Source organism: Dendrobates tinctorius, unplaced genomic scaffold, assembly GCF_039654945.1.
Source record: "Dendrobates tinctorius isolate UK_male_01 unplaced genomic scaffold, ASM3965494v1 ptg000042l, whole genome shotgun sequence".
NCBI lineage: Eukaryota > Metazoa > Chordata > Amphibia > Anura > Dendrobatidae > Dendrobates > Dendrobates tinctorius.
In genome coordinates, this window is record NW_027361710.1 from 854,891 (window position 1) to 876,157 (window position 21,267).

The 21,267-nt window shown below is 44.7% G+C and overlaps 1 long non-coding RNA gene across 2 annotated transcripts in view; it reads right to left on the reverse strand.

The window, feature by feature from the left end:
- Positions 1–21,267, reverse strand: part of LOC141088897 (uncharacterized) — a 56,262-nt gene that overhangs the window by 33,921 nt on the left and 1,074 nt on the right. The gene's annotated exons all lie outside the window — the stretch shown is intronic.

Below are 21,267 nucleotides of genomic sequence, written 5' to 3' on the forward strand. Positions count from 1 at the left end.
TATTTAGTGTATTTTCACATTTGTATGAGTTTGCATACATTTCGTATTCACTATAAGAATTTTTATTTCTTTATACTATTTTGGTCATCGGTCATGCTAATGTAGCCCATACCTGGTTTGTAAATCACTTCCGATTCCCTCTAATTGTACTTCACCTTAGAGTGTTCTCTTATACATTGATGTTGTCAGGATAATCTATGTTTACATTATGTGTCACGTGATACAGTGGGTGCTGTTTTCATTTATTGACCCGACATCATTTTTTGCATGGCTACCTATGTTTAGTTTGTGGGTCATGTGATTCCCTGGATGTCTTCCTTCCTCCGACCCCGTGCGCACTAAGGCCTCAGGCTGTGCACTGGCTTTCGACGTCTGTGTTGACATGGCGATGACTCCTACGTCGCATGTCACGTGACGCCGCTGCCGTGTTTCATCCCCTGTCCTCGGCTGCGCATGCGTCAACTCATGGTGTCGGAGTGATCGTAATGCACTATACAGAACCACTATTTTCTTTGGCCATTTTAAGATCATGACGACCGCGGCCCCTATTGTGTGTCACGCGACACCGCTACCATCATTCATTCTTTGACCTCCACTGCGCAGGCGCCAACTTCCGGGGCCTGAGTGATGTCACAGCACCACATTTAATTGTGATCTTCCATTGGCCAGGTTGTGGCCATGGTAGCTGTTGTCACAGCCACTCTGATTGGCTGTTTGGGCTTTTTAAACCTTCCCCTTCCCTACCATTGCTACACCCCTTGAGAAAGGCTTCTAAGCCGAAACACGCGTCGGGGTGACGCTCCTGGAACGGACCCTTGCTCTCACATCTATTTAGGTAAATTTCAACACTATATGGGAATATTTGAGAAGCGGGTGGTTCTTTGCACATGCACTTTTTCTGAGATGGGTATCGCTACATTATGCAGTCCTATGTGTGGGCTCTTGGTATTTATAATTCCAAGATTATGTTAATGCTATAGTCTATCCTTTACCATATGAATGTAGTTGTGTATACACATACATTTTGTCTTTACCCTCACATGATATTATGTGCACTTATCCATTGAGTGTCTTTTTTTCTCCAACATATGCCTTGTGGGTAGCTTTTTCCCTCCATGTATCTGTGTAATTTAATAAATATTTGTTAATCTCATTATATTTGGATTTTTGATAGTGTTTTTTTCATTGGTTGGTATTTTGATATGCGATTAGTCCCACAATTAGTCCTTTTTTATTAGTTTTACTGATAGAATTGAACATTACCCTGTGGGTATGTATGTGTGATGCATTTCACGAGACATTTATGCTATTCAAGGTGTTTAAGTCAGGATTATGATTTAAAACACCTTACTAACTAAAGTATTTTTGTGCAACTTGGAAGTTGAGAAAAAAATATTGTGACTTTTGGCCTTTTCATGCTGGTCAGGTGTCAGCTATGCCAATATGTTCAAAACTTGGATGGAGACGGGGCAGTATAGGGAATGATCATGGCTATCCATCAAATTTATGTAAAGTTAAGGCACTTTAGTGGCTTAACTTACTCCAGAAATGTTTTCCAGTTAATAGTTACATCTGATTGATTAAGTGGCATGCTCCTCCTAACGAACTTGTTGTGACGTACTTCATCAATCATATTCACTAAGTTTGGCATTTACAACACTAGTCTTAATGAATCGGCCTCATTGTGCCAATTATAGGGTCAGAATAGTACTAGACATCTCTTGCACAAAGTAAGACAACAAGTGGTTAAAGTAAGACAAATTTATCAGAGTGAACCACTGTGATAATTCTGGCATATTTTAAGACATTTTAAGAATAAGGCTATGTTCACATGTTCAGAGATCATCTTCTTTTAGAATGGATCCAGCAGCAATTCATTGGCAAAAAAGTTGTACAGGCACAACTTTTTTGCCCATTTTAAATGGAAGAGCAATGAATATTTATTTAAAGGATCCATGGTTTAATAGGGGGTAGAAAAATAAATATTTATCATATAATACTCGACTTTCAAATGATCATTTATTTGAAGCTGATCCAGTAAACAAAAATCAGTTTCAAATGTGAGAATAACTGGATGCCTAAATAACGGATCTGTTTCCATAGACTTCAATGTTAACCCCTTAGTGACAGCCAATATGCAGCTTAATGACCAGGCCAATTTTTATAATTCTGACCACTGTCACTTTATGAGGTTATAACTCTAGCTCGTTCTGAGGTTGTTTTTTCGTGACATACTGTACTTCATGTTAGTGGTAAAATTTCTTTGATATGCCTTGCATTTATTTATGTGAAAAGCAGAAATATGTCAAAATTTTTTAACATTTTGCAATTATAAACTTTTATGCCCTTAAGTAAGCGAGATATGTCACACAAAATATTTAAGAAATAACATTTTCCACATGTCTACTTTACATCAGCACAATTTTGGAAACATGTTTTTTTGCTAGGAACCTATAGGGGTTAAAAGTAGAGATGAGCGACTTTGCCTTTTTTCGGGTCGAATCGGTTTCATGAAACCCGACTTTCTCAAAACTCGGGTTGAACGAAATCGGCCGATTATCGTGAAAAGTCGAAGGCCGACTGAAACACGAAACCCAATGCAAGTCAATGGGGAAGCAAAGTCGGCAGGGAGTGGAGGACATTAAACACACCTACAGTGCCCATTTGAATGGCAAAAACATCAATTTTTATTACTGAAGCTTGTCAACCTTAATTTACTTCACAATAATAGTTACGCACTGTAATCTGGGGGTTATTTGGCTAAAGTTGTGGAGGGGTAGGGCTGGCTCCAGGTTTTCATGTGCCCTGGGCCAAAGACCGCCCCTTTAACACATACCACAACTCATGATGCTCAGATACGGTAAAGAAATAGCGGTATAGTACAATGAAAAATACTTCACTTTTTACATCTCATGACTGATATCGATTTTAAATTCTCCAATAGCTCCAAAAGCGAACAGTATATTACTCCATACAGTATTATGGGCACTGCATAGTGCGCTATACAGACTAATGAGGCCCATATATTTCTCCATACAGAATCATTGGTCGCATATAATGTTTGAAACAGTTTATGATGAGCTCCACATAATGCTACAGTATATGTTGGTCCCCATGGATGAAGCTCCACTGTCTTATGGGCCCAAATAATGCTCCATATATAATGGGCCCCATTTCTAAGTGTATAATGGGCCCTGTAAATGCTGCTCCAGTGTCTGATGTCCACCTTTGGAATGCTCCAGTGTATGGTGGGCCCCATATATCATTCTCCAGAGTATAGTGCTCCACAAAAATTGCTGTCCTGACATTGAAAACAATTAAATAAGTCTCCTCGCTAGGGAATCCCTGTATTAGTCTGGACTCCTCGTCGTCCCCATCTTCCATCTCACTGCACTTGGTTGTTTAGGCAGAGGGCGTACAGACGTGATGTCATTGTGCTCTCTGATCAGAATATCACTGTCAGGACACGCGGAAGACGTCATGGCGGTGGAGCAGGGAGAGGTAAGTATTTCAAGTGCTGTGATCCGGAGCAAGCGGGGGGGCACTCATTGGCAATGGCACTGGCACAGGGCCCCTCATAGTACGGCAGTGTTTGGTGGTGTGCCTGACGGCGGGTGGGCCCTCCCCTCCCACTGGCAGAGACACTTTTGCATACTATGAGGGGCCCTGTGCCAGTGCCATCACCCATGAGTATGCCCCCCACCTGCTCAAGGAACCTGCACTTTCATCTGCACCTTCCTCTTTGTCACCGTGTAAGGTGGTATAGTATGCGGGAAAGGGAACCTGAGTTTCCTCAGGGTCAGATTCTGGCTGTGTAGAGTGTGAGGGGAATGTAGTGGTCTGGGTCAATGTACCAGCAGAATCATCTAGCAGTGGCTGGGCATCAGTGCACTTGTGGTGTCCCCAGGAGTACAGTCGCCACAGTGGCATTACCTTCCTCCTAGGGAGTGTGATGTCATGCTTGGGAGCAACAAAGGATCTCTCTAGCAGTTCAACCAACACACAACACATTTCCCACTCCAGACCAGCAGGGAGACCTCTGAACCTGACTGCTGAGGAGCTGCTCTCTGTGGTCGGGAGGAGGTAAGTTAGGGCACTCTGTGCAGGGAAGGGGAAGTGTGTGGACATGAGAAGGGGAGCTGGAGGATGAGCAGAGTTAAGGCTCACTCCTAGCTGTAGCGCATGGTCCAGATTCCGGTCTCTGAGTTTGTAGGGACACTTATGAATGAGTTACCGTAGGAGGCAAAAACAGAAGTACTAGCCAAGTCCAGAAAACCAGAGAAGTTGGCAGCTATCGGATTACAGACCCCTGAACCTATCAACAGCAACCAGCAGCAGCCGTGGGGAGTTCCCATGGTGCCCTAGACCCCTCGATCACAGCCGGAGAACTACATAGCCAAAAGACAGAAAGGGAAATCTAAACTGCCCCAGAGCAGACCCCAAAGCAATAGGCAGCCCCCAACATATAATGACGGTGAAGCAAGATGAAAAAAACTCTCACACAGATAGAAAGATAGGCTGAGCAAACGATGGGGCCCAAGCTAACTACATAGGACAGGATAGAAAAGCTGCTGTCTGTAATCCGCCAAAACCCTATCAAAACAAGAGCCAACAGCTGATAGGGAAAAAAGCCCTGAAGACGCTAGGCTTCAAAAAGACTATATCCATACTCAGGTATTTTCTGAAGACAGAGCAAAAAGGAATTCAGCACACCCCAGCAGGGAATGACAGAAATCCAGAAAAACAAGGAAAACAAAACCAAAACACTAATGCAAAAAGGAGAACAGAAAACTTAGCTTTTGAGGAGCAGGAATCAGACTGGTCTCCTAGAATCCCTCAGAGAGATCACCAGCAAGGCAGAAGGGCGTCGGCTGCCTTATATCCAGTCAGCAATTCCCGTCACCCAGTCATCATCATCCTGCCCAGATGCTTCGTAATCAGCCTCACTACCTTCCTTCACCAGAAGAGGGAGTTCATCAGACCTCAATGGTGAAGGGGAAAATGAACTCACAACAGACACTGACGTTCCTGCAGCAGAAACCGGAGGAAGTAGCAGCTGTAAATGCTCTGTACCCAACTAAGGCTGGGAGACCCCAGCAGAGACGTGTGGGAGCCAGAAGGAAAAGGCTACGGCTGCCTGCCATACGAGAAAGTTCCAAAAGAGAGTCAACAGGGGGAACTTCATTGAACTCAGCACTGCGAGTACCTCAGATAAGCGCTAGAACGGATTCCACACTACCTATCTGCAGAGAGAGAATTTGAAATTGGCTTCCAGGCTGACCAACTCCTTCTCCATCTGTACTCTGGGTCCTGGATGGCACTTACCAAGTACAGGTAAAGGATCTGCATGACTATGTCTGTCATCTTTCTCCTGCGCCTGGCGCATGGCTCTGCTGCATCCTGCACTGCACACCATCTACCAACTCTTTCATCTGCCCTGCGACTACGGCCCTACCTGTGCAGGGCTTCTACATCTTAGCTGCCCCACAACATCTGTCCCAGAGAAGCAACACTGCAGCGCTGGTCAATCTAATCAGAAACCACAGGTGGCGTCACATATCATTCACCTATAAACGTAATTCACCCTTTGCATGGATGCCCAGGGCCACGGAACGGGTCACCACCACCGTGACACATCCCTGTGAGACACCGGCCCGGTACCGATTAACCCCACTGCCCTGGCTGGCCACCCACACTCCATGTCTGATACATCTTGGACTTGGGAATTCACGATTTGACTTGATAACCCAGGCATGGTATGATAGAAAGAGCTACATGGACTAATGTGAAGTGTGGCTGGCTGCATCATTCACTTTTGGTGGGGGTGAAGGACACAAGGAAAGGGGTTCTTCCTGACCAGGAGCCAGCACTTGACAACTCAGTGCTTGCATTTTATGAAACTTCAGAAGAGGAGGGCATATTTGCTGGAGTCTGTTTCGGCAATGTAAGCCAAAACCAGTTCCTCATGCTCCGCCTTTAAAAGCGGTTAACCTACTCCCAGAAAAGGTAGCCTTCCAGGCGTTCCGGAGCCAGACCATGACGCAGACTCAACACCTCCTGCCTTAGCTGCTATTGTGCTTTTGCCACTACCAGCAGATGCACCACCACCATCAGCACCAGCTGGCCCCCCCACGCCCACGTCCGCGGCCTCTTCCAACAAACTTCAAAATTTTGCAGAAAATAGACACAAAATAACATCAGATATATGGCACTATATCAGAAGCGTACAGCTCTATTCAGTCAAAGGATAATTGTCAATCTCCCTATATATTCCATCAGTCACACAGAGACGCTCACAGGCTCAGTATGGATTAGACAAGAATATAAAAATTAGACAAAGTGTATAGTATCATCAGATAGCAGGTATATATAGTAGAGTTTAAACATTCTAAATCTCTGTAGATATTTGAGGAGGCACACACAGACACTCTCAGGCTCAGTATTAGATAACAACACAATCTAAAAAGCCATAAAACGGTAATAGATCTCAAGAGTACAGCTGTACACAGTGTAGGTGTCATTGTTGTCAATTTCAGTATTTATTTCCACAGTCAGAAAATAACTCTCACTTGGTCGGTTTGGATTAGACCAGAATATAACAAGCAGTAAATGGGTAATGTATCACAAGCGTAGAGGTGTATACAGTGTTGGGGTAATTTTTAAATGTACATCTAAATTGCAGGAGTAACCCATAGACACTCACACGCTCAGGATGGATCACACCACAATATAACAAGAAGATCCGCAAGAAATAATCACACATGTGGGACAATGTTCCAGGTGTCAATGATACACTTAGAGTGTTGGTTGGAGGAGGACTTCCTGGCAGAAAGGGTACAGTATCACCAGATACCAGGTATATATAGCATAGTTTAAACATTAACAATGTACTTCTATATATCAGGAGTAGTGTTGAGCCACCCCGCTAGTGTTTTGGTTTGTCGCACAGGAGGCAAGTTCGTCGAATGTTCGAAGAACACCGCCAAACCCCATTGAAAGCAATGGCAGGCAAACACATACAAACACATAGAAAACAATTACAAAACACCTTTAAAGGTGTCCCAAAGCAGACAAAATGCTCAGAAGAAAAAAATAACATATGGAAAAGGGGAACTACATTTAGAAAAGAGGTGGAGGAGTAAAAGGAGGAGGTGGAGGGGACAGATATAGGCTTGTCATGCCCTTATGAAGTCAAGAAAGGCTGGAATAAAAATGTAAAATACAAACCAAAAAAAAAAATTCTGAAATCGAACACGATCATAAACCGTCGGACTTCCCACCAATAAATTATGCCAACTGCCGATGAGGCGGCGTTATTCCGACGAACTTCCAAACTGGGTACATGAAGTCAAAGTGTTTGGTTTCAGGGGGCTGTATGATTGCAAAGCTGAACCTTAAAGGAATGTCCAAAAGGGCACCACCAGGAGTGGAGCCTGTGGCTTAATTGGACTCCACCCGGGAAACCACAACCATACAAGCTACAGAAAAGATGGACAGATTGCAAGCTTTGTCGATTCTGTGTGTGGTATGTCCGTTTGTAGTTGTGCTAGCGATTTCTCAGCTTCATTCCGTTAACGACTGAAACTCCGGCATGCCCTCGCGGTACACGTCAAGCTTACTAGAGGGATACGTGAGGCTCTGGCACGCGAGATCGAGCAATAACAGGTCTATCATGCCCTTACATGTCCGGGGCTGCATGCGCGCTACACTGAAAGGACCAGCTTTTGTCGCTTACAGGTGCTGATAACCTGCTGAACACCGTTAGTGATGGGGATCTGGGATTCCAATTATTCCCCGTGAACGATGATTTCCCAGTAAGTGCAGGTCAACTGCAATTACAGAATTAGGCCTAACCGGCATTCCTGACAAAATGAAAAAATTACGTGTCCAAACCACAGGTGCTGTAGCTTGCTTAACAGCTCGGCAGCCGTTCTCAGGCCCAGTATGGATTCGACAACATTGTAGAAAGTTGATAAAGGGTACAGTTTTACCGGATAACACGTATATATGTAGCATAGTTTACACATTAAAAACCTATGTCTATAGATCAGGAGGCAGGCTCAGACGGTCTCAGGCCCAGTATGGATTAGACGTGATTGGACGAAGGTGAGAAAGGGTACATTATCACTGGAGAGCAGGTATATATAGAAAAGTTTAAACATTTAAAATCTCCGTGTTCTCAGTATGGATTAGACAACAATCTAAAAAGTAGAAAAAAGGAAATGTTTTTGAAGCGTACACCAGTATACACCTTTGGTGGTATTTTTAAATCTTCATATATATTTCTGTCTCAGTAAGACAGTCCAGCCTCTCTGCAATAGGAAATGAGATGCATACAATTACTGACATAAAGTCTAGTGATTGCAGAAATCTAGGAATTAATAATCACGGGAAAAACTTCCGTCACAATTCTCAGAGGCGATGCTGACCCTCAATTAATTTGTGTGTGGAGACAGCGAAAACAAAACTTTGTGAAGAATGTGTTGCTGTATTGCAGTACCGTTGATGCCATCAGTGTTACTCATCTCCATCAAATTTTTATCACAGGGAGAGATGTAAACATGTTGCTCACTGCCTATCATGATCTGTCACGTAACTTTGGAGTGCAAAAGACAGAAGCCACAGGCCGTAGGCGATTCTATGGGATTGGCATGAGAGGTCACATTTAACAATGTGCGCCAGAATGTCACACGTCTGTGAGTAGTAAAACTGAAAGCTGATGATAAACCACCACTGTATGTCATTGTGAGTCCACGCCCATAAGAAATGGAAGCCATTGATCATCTGAAGCTAGAGCCCAGCCAGCGGGACAGGGCATAGCTACGTCTTAACTATCATCTATCAGTTCAACAAATTTGTAGTGGCAGTCCCAGTGAAGTATTTGACAGCCCAGAGTTCACAGCGGAGGAGCAGGGAGAGGTAAACATTGCAAATGCTGTGGCCCTGCCCAAGCAAGGGGGGCACGCTGGTGTGTGTCGGTACTGGCACTGAGGCCCTCATAGTACAGCGGTGTGTCTGACGGCGGGTGTGCACCACCACCGTCAGAGACACTTGATTGCACTACGAGGGACCCTGTGCCAGTGCCCGCGCCCAAGAGTCGGCCTACCCACCTGTCCAGGGCAACGGCACTCGCACGATTGTGTGCGCTAGGTGGTGACCCCGGCCATGGGGGGGCAGCCCAGTTAGGGAGGTTTACAAAAAGGCATATGTTGATCTGGGACATTCAGCTGCTGCTAAAGGCGAAATTGGTCAAGTCCGAGGAAGAGGAGGACCAAAGCAAGCCATTTTTCTGGCAACCTATGTGTCATCAGGGTAAGGTGGGACAAAATCCTTGGAAACCCATGCATGGTTCATTTTAATGAAGGTTAGATCATCCACATTTTGGGTCAACAGAGGGGTCCTTTTTTCTGTCTGGATTGATCCAGCTGCACTGAAGACTCTTTCTGATAGCACACTTGCAGCTGGGCAAGCGAGCTCCTGTAAGGCATATTGTGCCAATTCAGGCCAGGTGTCCAGTTTAGCGGCCCAATAGTCAAATGGGAATGACCTGTGCAGGAGAACATCGATATGGGACGAGAAGTAGTTTGTAACCATAGTTGACAACTGCTGTCTCCTGTCACTTTCAATCGATTCAGTATTACCAGTCGTGTGAGCGGGACTTGAAAAATCAGTCCACAACATGGTCATGAAACCCCTGTCTCCAACTCCACTTCTGATGTGTGCACCACGAACACCTCTTCCAAGCTGCCCCCGGCCCCTACGGCTCGTGTGAGAACCATCACCGCTGCTGTGTGGTGGGAATGCCTCAACCAACCGGTTTACCAGAATTGCTTGTTTGTTAGCCAATATTAGGTCAAGGTTCTCCTGTGGCATTATGTTTTGGAATTTGCCTTTATAGCGTGGATCCAGTATGCTGGCCAAACAGTAGTCGTCATCGCTCATCATTTTGGCAATGCGGGGGTCCCTTTTTAGGAACTGCAAGGCATAATCTGACATGTGGGCCAATGTTCCCAGTGTCAATGATGCACTGAGAGTGCTGGGTGGAGGAGCACTTTCTGGCAAATCCACATCCCTTCAGTCACGCACAAACCCTGTACCAGACCTTGCCACGCCAACATTTTCTCTTGCCCCACGAGAAGCATCCTCCTCCCCTAAATAATCATCCCCATCATCATCCTCCTCCTCTTCCTCCACCTTGTCCAGGAGAGGTCCCAGAGCAGACAATGGCTCACTGTCACCAAGGCTTCCCTCCTCCTCTTACTCCTCATCTACCTCAGCTGCAGAAGTCTGCTCCTTAATGTGCATCAAAGTTTCCATGAGCAGGGATGCATAAGTGGGATGCTCATGCTTTTGATGGCATTGTCTGCGCTTACCAGGCATGTGCATTCCTCAAAACACTGAAGGACTTTACAGATGTCTTTCAGCTTCGACCACTGCACACCTGTCAACTCCATGTTTGCCCTCAAAGTGCCTGCCCGTGTATCCTCCCACAAATGCATTACGGCCTGCCTCTGTTCGCACAGCCGCTCAACCATGTGCAGGGTGGAGTTCCACCTTGTTGCAACGTCGATAATTAGGCGGTGCTTGGGAAGGTGGAGCAATCGCTGCAGCTTCTGCATACGACTGGAGTGTACCGGCGACCGGCGGATGTGCGAGCACAATCTTCGAACCTTATGGAGCTGGCCTGTTAACTCAGGAAAATTATTGAGGAAGCACTGCACCACCAGGTTCAAGGTGTGAGCCAAGCAAGGTATGTGTCTGAGTTTTGAAAGGGCTATGGCGGCCACAAAATTCCGGCCGTTATCACTAACTACCTTGGCTGCCTCAAGATGTAGACTGCCCAGCCATGACTCAGTTTGTCGCTGAAAGTAGTCGGCCAGTACCTCCGTGGTGTGTCTGTCGCCAAAACACATCATCTGCAAAACAGCCTGCTGACGCTTTCCACTAGCTGATCGATAGGGGGACACCTCGTGTGCAACACTGGCAGCTGCGGATGGAGTGCTCGCGCGACTGCGCTCTGTGGACGAGCTTTCGCTTCTGGAGGAGGAGGGTCGAATGCCTATAGCCAACTGTTTCCTATACCATGGGCTAGGCAGCACTGTCCCACCACCGCTGTCCCCTGTGGACCATGCATCCACCACATTAACCCAGTGCGCAGTGATGGACACGTAATGACCCTGGCCATGCCTACTGGACCATGCATCAGTTGTGAGGGGCACCTTTCCATTCACTGATTGCTTGAGTGCATGGACAATGCGGTCTTTCACATGAAGGTGGAGGGCTGGGATGGCTTTGCGAGAAAAGAAGTGGCGACTGGGTAGGTCATAGCGTGGTACTGCATAGGCCATGAGTTCGTGGAAAGCTGCGCTTTCAACCAACCGGTAGGGCATCATCTCTAACGAGATTAGCTTGGCAATGTGGGCATTCAAACCCAGTGTACGCGGATGAGAGGATGAGTACTTTCTTGTCCTACTCATAGTCTCTGGTAAGGTGAGCTGGACTTGAGAGCTGCATATGGTAGAACTAGCAGTGGACATGGCCGACTGAGAGAGGGTTGATGATGGTGATGGAGTTGGTGTTCTTTCTGATGGCCTAGATTCAGTCTTTCGTTGATATAACATTGTGATTCCCTGACTGGTTTGGCCTTGCGACGACACCTCAACATTTGCTGTTGGTGGTGTGCTAACCGGTGGGCTTACAGTGGGAGAAACAATGTAGCGCTGCTGACTACCTTCTTTGGGAGCAGTTGCACATGTGGTACGTGAGGTTTGGTAGTCCATCCACGCTTGCAAGTGCATGGTGGTTAAATGTCTAAGCATGCAACTGTATTCAAATTTCTCAAATTTTTCCCTCGGCTGAAGGTCTTTGTGCACTTCTTACAGATAACCTTTGCCTGATCATTAGGATTTTGTTAAAAAAAGTGCCACACTGCACTCTTCCTACTATGGAAGACATTTTGAGGTCTTGCACACTGTGCTTATTTGACCGTCTGGCCAAGCTGTCCTGCAACTCTTTTGGTTTTTGCAACCTGTTTTTGGACTGCTCCGGGCCTGCCAGATAACAGCTGTTGCGATGTCGATGCCTGCTGCAGATGCTCCTCCTCTTCTGAGCTATTGGCAGCAGCATCCTCTTCCCCCAATGGATGCAAATCTGGGTCAACAACTGGGTCATCCATCACCTCCTCTTCAATGTCATGTGCACCTTCCTCTGTGTCACCGTGTATGGTGGTATAGTATGCGGGAGGGGGCACCTGAGTTTCATCAGGGTCAGATTCTCTGTCAGTACACTGCGAGGACAATGTAGTGCTCTGAGTGAATGTACCAGCAGATAAATCTAGCAGTGGCTGTGCATCAGTGCACTCCATGTCAGATTCATCTTGGACTGGGGAATTCACGATTTGACTTGATAACCCAGGCATGGTATGAGAAAAGAGCTCCATGGAGAAATCTGTAGTGTGGCCTGCCACATCCTTCACTTTTGGTAGGGGTGAAGGACACAAGGAAAGGTGTTGTTCCTGACCAGGAGCCTCCACTGATGACGCAGTGCTTTTATTTTTTGAAATTTCAGAAGAGGAGGCGATAGAGCTGGAGGCTGAGTCAGCAAAGTAAGTCAAAACTTGTTCCTGAAGCTCCGGCTTTAAAAGCGGTTTACCTACTCCCAGAAAAAGGAGCCTACAAGGCCTTGTAGAGCTAGACAATGACGCCGGCTCACCACCTCCTGCCTTAGGTGCTATTGTGCTTTTGCCACAACCAGCAGAAGCACCACCACCAACACCACCATCAGGACCAGCTGGCAACCCCCGCCCACTTCCACGGCCTCTTTCACCATACTTCTTCATTTTTTTCAAAAAGGTACCCAAAATAACAACAGCTATATGGTACTGTAAAACAAGGTAAAGGGTCTATAGAGTATTGGTGAGAATTTGAATCTCACTGTAGATTGGAGGACGCTGAACTATTGTCTCAGGCCCAGTAGAGATTACACCGCAATGTGACAGGCAGAAATTGGCTTGTGTATGAGAAGACAGAAGCTGTATATAGTATTGGTGAGAATTTGAATCTCACTGTAGATTGGAGGATGCTGAACTATTGTCTCATGCCCAATAGAGATTACACCGCAATGTGACAGGCAGAAATTGGCTGGTGTATGAGAAGGCAGAAGCTGTATATAGTATTGGTGAGAATTTGAAGCTCACTGTAGATTGGAGGACGCTGAACTATTGTCTCAGGCCAAGTAGAGATTACACCGCAATGTGACAGGCAGAAATTGCCTGGTGTATGAGAAGACAGAAGCTGTATATAGTATTGGTGAGAATTTGAATCTCATTGTAGATTGGAGGACGCTGAACTATTGTCTCAGGCCCAGTAGAGATTACACCGCAATGTGACAGGCAGAAATTGGCTGGTGTATGAGAAGGCAGAAGCTGTATATAGTATTGGTGAGAATTTGAAGCTCACTGTAGATTGGAGGACGCTGAACTATTGTCTCAGGCCAAGTAGAGATTACACCGCAATGTGACAGGCAGAAATTGCCTGGTGTATGAGAAGACAGAAGCTGTATATAGTATTGGTGAGAATTTGAATCTCACTGTAGATTGGAGGACGCTGAACTATTGTCTCAGGCCCAGTAGAGATTACACCGCAATGTGACAGGCAGAAATTGGCTGGTTTATGAGAAGGCAGAAGATGTATATAGTATTGGTGAGAATTTGAATCTCACTGTAGATTGGAGGACACTGAACTATTGTCTCAGGCCCAGTAGAGATTACACCGCAATGTGACAGGCAGAAATTGGCTGGTTTATGAGAAGGCAGAAGCTGTATATAGTATTGGTGAGAATTTGAAGCTCACTGTAGATTGAAGGACACTGAACTATTGTCTCAGGCCCAGTAGAGATTACACCGCAATGTGACAGGCAGAAATTGGCTGGTGTATGAGAAGACAGAAGCTGTATATACTATTGGTGAGAATTTGAATCTCACTGTAGATTGGAGGATGCTGAACTATTGTCTCAGGCCCAGTAGAGATTACACCGCAATGTGACAGGCAGAAATTGGCTTGTGTATGAGAAGGCAGAAGCTGTATATAGTATTGGTGAGAATTTGAAGCTCACGGTAGATCGGAGGACGCTGAACTATTGTCTCAGGCCCAGTAGAGATTACACCACAATGTGACAGGCAGAAATTGGCTGGTGTATGAGAAGACAGAAGTTGTATATAGTATTGGTGAGAATTTGAATCTCACTGTTGATTGGAGGACGCTGGACTATTGTCTCAGGCCCAGTAGAGATTACACCGCAATGTGACAGGCAGAAATTGGCTTGTGTATGAGAAGGCAGAAGCTGTATATAGTATTGGTGAGAATTTGAAGCTCACTGTAGATTGGAGGACGCTGAACTATTGTCTCAGGCCCAGGACAGATTACACCGCAATGTGACAGGCAGAAATTGCCTAGTGTATGACTGACTACAAGGTGTTTATAGAATTGGGCAGAATTGGAACCTCCTTAGAGTGTAAGTCTGTAAGAACGGACAAACTCCTCGGCTTTTCCTTACAGAGTCACACACAGATAGCTTCAATTTGGCCGTGATAACAGCCGGTACACAGTACTGTGTGAGGAGCGTACACCGCTGTACGGTGTGTGAAAAAATGAACGCTCAGGTAACTCACCAGGACAAAACAATAAAATTTGGATTGCTTTGAAAAAAGCAGTTTGCTCAGCAGTGTGAAAACAGCAATGCAGCTATCAGGGAGCCTTAAAAGGCAGCCTAATAACCAACAGAGCTGATGCACCAAAATATAGCCTCCCCTTGCACTGCACAGTAACTGGTGTGTTGTACAGGCAAAATCGCTAGCAGCAGAAGTAGTTTTTGGTATCTTCTTCCCTGCCTAATGCTCTCCCTACAGAATCATCATCAGCAGCAGCTCTCCCTATTCTGAGATCAGCATAAGTAACATGGCGGTCAGCATGCACGCCCTTTTATACCCCCTTGTGATGCCACACAAAGCAAGGCAATCTCTTGCATGCCCTTCACAAACATGGTGGTAACCGCTGCCTATGTCATCATGTTGCCCACAGTGTCCGTTCTTCCTGATTGGCTGAAAAAGGGCACAAAAGCATCTTTTGAAACGCGACTTTGGCGCGATGATCGCCGACCTCTTGGCCGACCTCATGCTAAGGTTGGGTTTCGTTTCATGAAACCCAACTTTGGCAAAAGTCGGTGACTTTTGAATTTTTTCGACCCGTTTCGCTCAACTCTAGTTAAAAGTTGACCAGCGATTTATCATTTTTACAACAAAATTTACAAAACCATTTTTTCTAGGGACCGCATTACATTAGAAGTCACTTTGAGGGGTGTACATGACAGAAAACACCCAAAAGTGGCACCATTCTAAAAACTGCACCCCTCAAGGTGCTCAAAACCACATTCAAGTAGTTTATTAACAATTGATGTGCTTCATAAGAACTGAAGCAATGTGGAAGGAAAAAAATTAACATTTAACTTTTTTTTTTACAAACATTTTACTTCAGAATGCATTTTTTTATTTTCACAAGTGTAAAAAGAGAAAATGAACCACAACATTTGTTGAGCAATTTATCCTGAATACGCTGATACCCCATATGTGGGGGTAAACAACTGTTTGGGTGAACGGCAGAGCTTGGAAGGGAAGGAGCGCCGTTTGACTTTTTCAATGCAAAATTGTCTGGAATTGAGATCGAATGCCATGTCACATGTGGAGAACCCTTGATGTGCCTAAACAGTAGAAACCCCCCACAAGTGACACCATTTTGGTAAATAGACCCCTTAAGGAACTTATCTAGATGTATGGTGAGCACTTTGAACCCCCAAGTGCTTCACAGAAGTTTATAACGTAGAGCCGTGAAAATAAAAAATCATATTTTTTCCACAAAAATTGTATTTTGCCCCAAATTTTTATTTTCACAAGGATAACATGAGAAATTAGACCACCAACGTTGTTTGAAATTTGTCCTGAGTAGGCTGATACCCCATTTATTGGGGTAAACCACTGTTTGCAGGCACTGCGGAGCTCGGAAGGGAAGGAGCGCCGTTTGACTTTTTCAATACAGAATTGGCTGGATTTGAGATCAGACGCCATGTAGCATTTGGAGAGCCCATGATGTGCCGAAACAGAAGAAATCCCCAACAAAGGACACCATTTTGGAAACTAGACGCCTTATGGAACGTACGTAGATGTGTGGTAAGCGCTTTGAACCCCCAAGTCCTTCACAGAAGGTTACAATGCAGAGCCGTGAAAATGCACAATCTTTTTTTCCACAAAAATGATTTTTAGCCCACAATTTTTTTATTTTCACAAGAGTAACAGGGGAAATTGGGGCCCAACAGTTGTTGTTCAATTTGTACTGAGTACGGTGGTAACCCATATGTGGGGGAAACCACTGTTTGGGCACACATCGGGGCTCTAAAGGCTCTAAAGGGAAGCAGCAGTTATGTTTTGGAATGCCGACTTTGATGGAATGGTCTGCGGGCGTCATGTTGTGTTTGATGTGCCTAAACAGTAGAAATCTATATTGGAAACCAAGTGAATCTATATTTGAAACTATACCCAACCAGGAACTTATCTAGATGTGTGGTGAGCACTTTGAACCCCCAAGTGCTTCACAGAAGTTTGTAACGTAGAGCCGCGAAAATAAAAAAAAAAACATTTTTTTGACAAAAATGTGTTTTCACCCCCAAATTTTTTACTTTCTCAAGGGCATCAGGAGAAATTGGACACCAAACATTGTTGTGCAATTTGTCCTGAGTGTGCTGATACCTCATATGTGGGGGAGAACCACTGCTTGGGCGCATGGCAGAGCTTGGAATGGAAGGAGCTCCGTTTTGGAATGCAGACTTTCATAGAATGGTCTGCGGGCATCATGTTGTGTTTGCAGAGCCCCTGATGTGCCTAAACAGTAGAACCCCCCACAATTGACCCCATTTTGTAAAGTAGACACCCCAAGGAACTTATCTAGGTATATTGTGAGAACTGTGAACTCCCAAGTGTTTCACTAAAGTTTATAACGCAGAGCAGTGAAAATAAAAAATGATTTTTTTCCACAAAAATGATTTTTGAGCCCTCATTTTTTTATGTTCTCTAGGGTAGCAGGAGAAATTGGAGCCCAACAGTTGTTGTCCAGTTTGCACTGAGTACGCTGATACCCCATATGTGGGGGGAACCATTGTTTGGGCACACGTCAGGGCTCAAAAGGAAAGTAGTGACGTTTTGGAATGCAGACTTTGATGGAATGGTCTGGGGACGTCATGTTGCACCTGGAGAGCCCCTGATGTGCCTAAACAGTGAAACCCCCCACAAGTGACCTTGTTTTGAAATCTAGACTCCCCAAGGAACTTATCTAGATATGTTGTGAGAACTTTGAATCCCCCAGTGTTTCACTAAAGTTTTAAACGCAGAGTCGTGAAAATAAAAAATAATTTTTTTCTACAAAAATAATAATTTAGCCCTCAATTTTTCATTTTCACAAGCGTAACAGGAGATATTGGAGCCCAAAAGTTGTTGTGCAATTTGTACTGAGTATGCTGGTAACCCATATGTGGGGGGAGCCACTGTTTGGGCACACGTCGGGGCTCGAAAGTGAAGTAGTGACGTTTTGGAATGCAGACTTTCAAGGAATAGTCTGCGGGCGTCATGTTGCATTTGCAGATACCTTGATGTGCCTAAACAGTAGAAACCCCCACAAGTGACCCCATTTTGGAAACTAGACCACCTCATGGAGCTTATCTAGATGTGTGGTGAGCACTTTGAACCCCAAGTGCTTCACAGAAGTTTATAACGGTGAGCAGTGAAAATAAAAAATCATTTTTTTTCTCAAAAATGATTTTTTAGCCCCCAATTTTTTATTTTCCCAAGGGTAACAGGAGATATTAGACCCCTAAAGTTGTTGGGCAATCTGTCCTGAGTACGCTGATGCTCCATACATGGGGGTAAACCACTGTTGGCTGAGCTCAGAAGGGAGGGAGCACCGTTTGACTTTTTGAACGCAAAATTGGCTGGAATCAATGATGGCACCATGTCGCATTTGAAGACCCCCTGATGTGCCTAAATAGTGGAACCCCCCAGTTCTAACTCCAACCCTAACCCCAACACACCCCTAATGCTAATCCAAAACTTAACCATAACCCTAACCACAATGCTAACCCTAATCCTAGCCCTAACCATAACCCTAACCACAACTCTAACCCTAATCCCAACCCTAACCATATTCCTAACCACAAACCTAACCTCAACACACCCCTAACCCTAATCCCAACCCTAACCTTCAACCCAACACTAACCCTAATCCCAACCCGAACCCCAATCCCAACCCTAACCCCAACCTTAACTCTAATCTCAACCCTAACCCCATCCCTAACCCTATCCCTAATCCTAAACTTAATCCCAACCCTAATCCCAACCCTAACCCTAATTTTAGCCCAACTCACTTTAGCCTAACTCTAACCCTAGTGAAAAAATGGAAATAAATATATTTTCTTAATTTCATTATTTATCCCTATCTAACTGGGTGTTAAAGGAGGGTTTACTTACTATTTTTTTCAGAAGAAGAAGATGCCGGCAGTCATGGGGGAAAGCCAGGCGACCCAGGGAGGGATCATGGACCCTATTTCTCGCTATTAAATGGCACATTGGACAGAGTATGTCTAGGAAATGTGGGAGGAAACTGGAGTACCTGGAGGAAACCCACGCAAACACAGGGAGAATATACAAACTCCTTGCAGATGTTGTCCTTGGTGGGATTTGAACCCAGGACCCTAGTACTGCAAGACTACAGTGATAACCATTGAGCCACCATGCTGCCCACTATATATACAATATCTTAATAAAATCGCTTGTGGCTCTGGCAGCCATGGGAAAACAGAAAATTTGGGGCAAAAAGATCATAGTTCTGGAAAAAAATATGATTCCTTTATTTTCATGGCTCTACATTATAAACTTCTGTGAAGAACTTGGGGGTTCAAATTGCTCACCTCACATCAAGATAAGTTCCTTGGGGAGTCCAGTTTCCAAAATGGGGTCACTTGTGGGGGGTTTCCACTGTTCAGGCACATCAGGGGCTCTCCAGATGCGGCATGGCGTCCTATCTCAATTCCAGACAATTTTGCATTGAAAAAGTCAAATGGCGCTCCTTCCCTTCTGAGCTCTGCCATGTGCCCAAACAGTGGTTTACCCCCACATATGATTTTTTTCATTTTATGACTGTACGCTATAAACTTCCCTGAAGCCTTTGGAGGTTCAAAGTTCTCACCACACATCTAGATAATTCCTTGGGGGGGTCTACTTTCCAAAATGGGGTCACTAGTGGGGGGTTTCCACTGTTTAGGCACATCAGGTGCTCTCCAAACGCAACACGGCGTCCAGCCAATTCTGCATTGAAAAAGTCAAACGTGCTCTTTCCCTTCTGTGCTCTGCTATGCGCCTAAACAGTGGTTTACCCCCACATATGGAGTATCACCATACTCAGGACAAATTGCACAATAACTTTTGGGGTCCTGTTTCCCTTGGGAAAATAAAAATTGGGGGTGAAAAGATCCTTTTTGTGGAAAAAATATAATTTTTTAATTTTATGGCTGTACGTTATAAACTTCTGTGAAGCCCTTGGCGGTTCAAAGTTATCACCACACATCTAGAAAAGTTCCTTGGGGGTATAGTTTCCAAAATGGGTCACTTGTGGGGGGTTTCCCCCCTGTTTAGGCACATCTGGGGCTCTCCAAATGCGACATTGCTTCCGATCTTAATTCTAACCAATTTTGCGTTGAAAAAGTCAAACGGTGCTCCTTCCCTCTCTGAGCTCTGCCATGTGCTGAAACAGTGGTTGCACCCCACATATCAGGTATCAGCATACTAAGAACAGATTGCACAATAACTTTTGCTGTCCAATTTCTCCTGTTAACCTTGGCAAAATAAAAAAAATTGGACCTGAAGTAATTTTTTTGTGAAAAAAAGCTAAAAAACATTCAAAAAATTCCTGTGAAGCACCTGAATGGTTAAGAAACTTCTTGAATGTGGTTTTGAGTACCGTCAGGGGTGCAGTTTTTAGAATGGTGTCACTTTTGGATATTTTCTATCATATAGACCCCTTAAAGAGACTTCAAATGTGATGTGGTCCCTAAAAAAAATGGTGTTATAAAAATGAGAAATCGCTGGTCAACGTTTAACTCTTATAACTTCCTAACTAGAGTTGAGCGACTTTGGTCGGATTGGGTTACATGAAACAAAATTTGTTTCAGATGAAACTGGCCCGACTAGTACAAAAAAAGTCGGAGTTTCGTCCGAAACCCGACCCCAATGCAAGTCAATGGGAAATAAAAGTCGGCATTGAGCAGATGACATTCATCCACTGAATGCTGACTTTTATTCCCCATTTACTTGCATTGGGCTCTGGATTTGGACGAAACTCCAACTTTTTTTTGCCCTAGTCGGACCAGTTTCATCTGAAACAAATTTTGTTTCATGAAACCCGATCCGACTAAAGTCGCTCAACTCTATTCCTAATAAAAAAAAATTTGGGTTCCAAAATTGTGCTGATGTAAAGTAAACATGTGGGAAATGTTACTTATTAAGTTTTTTGTTTGCCTTATCTCTGTGATTTAAAGGCATAAAAATTCAAAGTTGGAAAATTGCAAAATTTTAAAATTATTTGCCAAATTTCATTTTTTTCACAAATAAACGCAAGTTACATGAATTAAATTTTACCACTAACATGAAGTACAATATGTCACGAGAAAACAATGTCAGAATCACCAGGATCCATGGAAATGTTCCAGAGTTATTACCTCATAAAGGGACAGTGGTTGGAATTGTAAAAATTGGCTCGGTCATTAACATGCAAACCACCCATGGGGGTAAAGGGGTTAATGTACTATTCGCAGACAAGTTTACATTCATTTTATCTAGGGGCCTGATCGCGGAGCTGCAGCCGCTCATTGGCTGTGCAGCTCTGTGCTTTGATTGGCTGCCAGGCTGCAATTGGCCTGATGCGAAGGCTGCTCTGTGCGCACAGGTCCTGTGATGAGGTCACAGGAGGGGAGGAGTCAGGGGTCACATGATCAGGAGACTCTCTGTCTGCAGGACTCTGCTGTGCTGGTTGCCATGGAGCTTGAAAAGGGGTAAGTTTATGTCTGGGGTCAGGAGGGGTTTACAGGGTGGATGTAATGGAGCCGTGTGTGTACAAGGTGTATGGTATGGAGTGGAGCCGCGTGTGTGTGAAGTGTATGGAGTGCAGCCACGTG